At 44.9% G+C, this 4,517-nt stretch overlaps 1 pseudogene; it reads right to left on the bottom strand.

The window, feature by feature from the left end:
• Positions 1-3,672: 3,672 nt before the first annotated feature.
• Positions 3,673-3,790, bottom strand: LOC126476092 (5S ribosomal RNA; annotated as a pseudogene).
• Positions 3,791-4,517: the final 727 nt, after the last annotated feature.

The following is a 4,517-nucleotide window of genomic DNA, read 5'->3' as shown; positions in this document are numbered from 1 at the left end:
CCACGCGCCGTTACGGGCGCAGGTTCGAATCCTGCCTCGGGCATGGATGTGTGTGATGTTCTTAGGTTAGTTGCTGTCTCTGACAGAATTACAATGTCATCGGCGAACCTCAAAGTTTTTATTTCTTCTCCATGGATTTTAATACCAACTCCGAATTTTTCTTTTGTTTCTTTTACTGCTTGCTCAATATACAGATTGAATAACATCGGGGAGAGGCTAAAACCCTGTCTCACTCCTTTCCCAACCACTGCTTCCCTTTCATGCCCCTCGACTCTTATAACTGCCAGAAGAATGCTGAAGATAAGGTGGGTAGATCACGTAACTAATGAGGAGGTATTGAATAGGATTGGGGAGAAGAGAAGTTTGTGGCACAACTTGACTAGAAGAAGGGATCGGTTGGTAGGACATGTTTTGAGGCATCAAGGGATCACAAAATTAGCATTGGAGGGCAGCGTGGAGGGTAAAAATCGTAGAGGGAGACCAAGAGATCAATACACTAAGCAAATTCAGAAGGATGTAGGTTGCAGTAGGTACTGGGAGATGAAGAAGCTTGCACAGGATAGAGTAGCATGGAGAGCTGCATCAAACCAGTCTCAGGACTGAAGACCACAACAACAACAACAAAGTTCTAGGGGACTGATGACCTCAGATGTTAAGTCCCATAGTGCTCAGAAACCATTTGAACCAAGCCACATTGATATCAACAGTAATGCCACCCCCTTTTCGTTGTTTCACTACCGATGATTCCAAAGTCGTAAAAAGCAAAACAGAAAACGCAACGGGTACTCTTCACAATTTTGTTGCGGTTGGCTCACCTGGTATAAAGTGAATCCATGTAGGTACCAGAAACAAGAAACTTGTGTCTCCGCGCGAGGGAGACATTGTATGGTACACCCTGACAAAAGTGTTCTGCCGCTTTTTTTTGTCATACTATCGTTTCTCTTCCCTTGCTTAGGGGCTACATTACACACAGAGGTACTCGCCTTCGGTTGTTCTGATTGTAATGAGTGTCTTTCTAATATACTGCGTATGTATCGCAGTACTTTTCTTTAGACTTCACAGCTTATTGTTTGGTGTATCACCTAGCCACACGGCTGCTTACCAGCAGACTTATCACTTTCGTGATAACGGTGGTTTTCCCTTTTGCATATATTTCGGTACTTACTGCTTAGAGAGTATTTGTTTCCGTACATTACACTAGATTCATACTTTGGTTCACTAGAGTTTGTGAGCGATAAATTGCACTGATGTATTTTTATATTCTCCTCTTATTAGTTATTAGTACTATATGGAACATGATGATACAGATAGTTATGGGGTTGACCTCCAGTAAGTGATATATGTTTTACTACTGTATGACAGCATGTAATCAAATGATTTACCTTCAGTCTTTACTCGTCAGTATGTGACTATGTTCTTTTACTCCAGTTGTTTCACGTGCATTGCATTAGCATTACACCATGATTATCTATGCATAACATCAAATATTGACCTCCGTTTAGTAGGTCTTTTTTACGATTATAATTTAATTTAATATGGTGAGCAACTGTTCTTATTTTATTCCTAAATTTACTTGCAACTTCGTGTAACTGATTATCTATTTCACACTGGTACCATTGTTGTCAGCAGAACACATTTTGCGGTGCGGAGTACAAACCAAATTATCGGTTTCTCCAAAGACCTGTGCAACGTCCGCCGATAAATCTAGATATTGTCACAAACATCTATCTCACTGAGACATACTCATTACTGCTCCACATACTGTAAAAGCTCGTTTGTGTCACAGCCGCTGACGGGACGCGAGAATAATGACTGACTGGGCTGCAGGATGTGCCGCAGTGGTAAGGTAACGTACTCGCGTGCCAGAAGAACTCGGTTCGAATCCATGTCTAGACATTCCATGATTTTGTTAAATCGCCCCTGGGCATATTCCAGGAGGGCTGCTTTGAGGACACGGAACGTTTCTTTGTCACGCCTTTACTCATATTCCAATCCTGCGCTACGTCTCTGATAACCTCCCTGTCGACAGGACGTTAATCTTTTGAAATCGTCGTAATGATTTCGTAGATGAAAGTAGCAATCTAATTTTCCTTCCCCGTTTTCCCTATACCTCTGATTATGTGCGTTACTGACTGTTCCCCTAATACGGTCTTCACCACCCTCAACAGATCGATACATAATGGCTTGAGGATTATTTGAAGCTTCCAGTTTTGAATGTCAGTTTTCTCTTAGTAAAAGTTCTTGTGTCTTACAAAGATAGACTGTCACTCCACGCCTTCCGTTAGAATTACTGCCATTAAAAAAGCATGTCACCTCTTTCCGCCTGTTCCCTCTCAGCCTGGCATCTTCGGCTCACGTTTGTTTGAATGTTTCGCCAACACAAGTAGCTGGCATTGTCGAAGATTCATCCTTCTTTGCTGGTTCGCCACCAGTTATTTCGACAGTAATGAGTGTTCAGCATCATTAAGGGGGATCATCTCCAACATCATTCGAGGTGATCATCCAGTGGACGGAAAACGTAACAAGATCACTCTCAAGTGCATCTTATAGAAGATTCTTAGAAGTTTCATCGTTGTATGTGTGGTATGACGTATCAATACCACCCCAATGGCGTTGGACAGTTGTTAATGGAATGGCAAGTTTTCGTTAGACGCTGACAGCGGCCGCGTGGGATCTGGCGGACTCAGTGGTGCGCGCCCGCTGAGCCACAACTCCAGCAGCTCGGTACCACGAGCGCCCACTGCCGCCGCGACATAGGACCGCCAGACTTCCACCGGTGCTCGGAGCCACTTCGCCACATGGCTCTCCACAGACGCCGCCCTGTCACATCTTCAACACCGTAGTCTGTGCTTAGTACAGCGAGACTCTTCCTTGTTGACAATGACGAGCTGCTTGCTACATTATCTTAATGAGTCTTCGTCCGCTTGGAGAAATACGAGCAAATACTTTGTTTAGTGTGTTAATTCGTTCACTAACCATTCTTGCTCCTGTCCAGCTTTCTTACGGCGACAGTTGCCACACTACTTTTTAGCCCACCTATTATTACTGTTGTGGGAAAAGTCGCAAACAACAATTTCTGACTGTCCAAATTTTGAATCGACTTCGTCATTAATCGTATGTTTCAAAATGTTTCAAAATGGTTCAAATGGCTCTGAGCACTATGGGACTTAACTTCTGAAGTCATCAGTCCCCTAGAACGTAGAACATCTTAAACCTAACTAACCTAAGGACATCACACACACCCATGCCCGAGGCAGGATTCGAACCGGCGACCGTAGCGGTCGCGCAGTTCTAGGCTGTAGCGCCTAGAATCGCTCGGCCACTGCGGCCGGCGATCGTCTGTTTAGCGTAAACGCTATAGCAAAAAGCTTGTTCCTCATGTTTTCGGTTTATGTTGCTCAGAAAGTTCAATGTTAAATTATTAGGCCAACTTCTGCTAGTTTCAGTAACATTGTATCAACAAGTAATATGCACTCCATCGTCAGGCCACAAGAGGCCCATTGTGACCATCCGACCGCCGTGTCATCCTCAGATGAGGATACGGATAGGAGGGGCGTGTGGTCAGCACACCGCTCTCCCGGTCGTTACGATGGTTTTCCTTGACCGGAGCCGCTACTATTCGGTTGAGTAGCTCCTCAATTGCCATCATGAGGCTGAGAGCACCCCGAACAATGGCAACAGCGCATGGCGGCCCGGATGGTCACCCATCCAAGTGCCGGCCATGACCGACAGCGCTTAACTTCGGTGATCTGACAGGAACCGGTGTATCCACTGCGGCAAAGCCGTTGCCAACAAGTAATATGAAGTCAAAAATAATTTTACGTTCGAACTTTCTGTGTAAAGTGGAGTGCGTCCAATGACAACGACGTTTCGATTTAGAGAGAATTATCATAGTCGAAACAACTTAACGTCGCCATTTTAGAAGGCTACTGAGTCCTGATTTTGGACACTCATTTCGTAGCACTGCAAACAAGAGAAATCTGCGTAAACGACGGACAAGTGTGCTAGGTTTCGCAGTATTGGAAGAATGAAAGGAATTATTGAAAATTAGCCCTTCTTGCTTGACTACTTATCTATGCCCATTTACGTACAGTGTTTCCACTTGTCTGCGGAAGAAGGAGGGGGGGGGGCAGACGAAGTACAGGCACGTACATAGTCACTTCTGTTGGGCCTCTACGTATCATTTTCGCGTTACATCTGTTACACTGCAAAATACGTTACGCACTCATCAACCAGAATGTTCGTTTCAACACCGCAGTACTTCAGTAGTCATGCTCCTGTTGGAAGTGATATCCTCTGCCTTCCTCGGAAATCTGTACTTATCTACCGTATTGTAGAGGGGACCTACAGTTTGAAGTGGACGCCGAAGCACTGCGCAACGTGGCATTTTCCTGAGTGAAAAGCATTGCTAGTGACGAAAGAAACGATAAATAAGGGAAAAAAATACTACGATCGAAGGGGGATCGAAACCCCGACATTGACATGCGTGGCGTGGAGCATACCCGCTGATCCGCCGA

The sequence above is a fragment of the Schistocerca serialis genome, chromosome 4 (assembly GCF_023864345.2).
Source record: "Schistocerca serialis cubense isolate TAMUIC-IGC-003099 chromosome 4, iqSchSeri2.2, whole genome shotgun sequence".
Lineage (NCBI taxonomy): Eukaryota > Metazoa > Arthropoda > Insecta > Orthoptera > Acrididae > Schistocerca > Schistocerca serialis.
The sequence above is the reverse complement of the archived record's forward strand: the minus strand, read 5'-3'. Positions and strand labels throughout refer to the sequence as shown.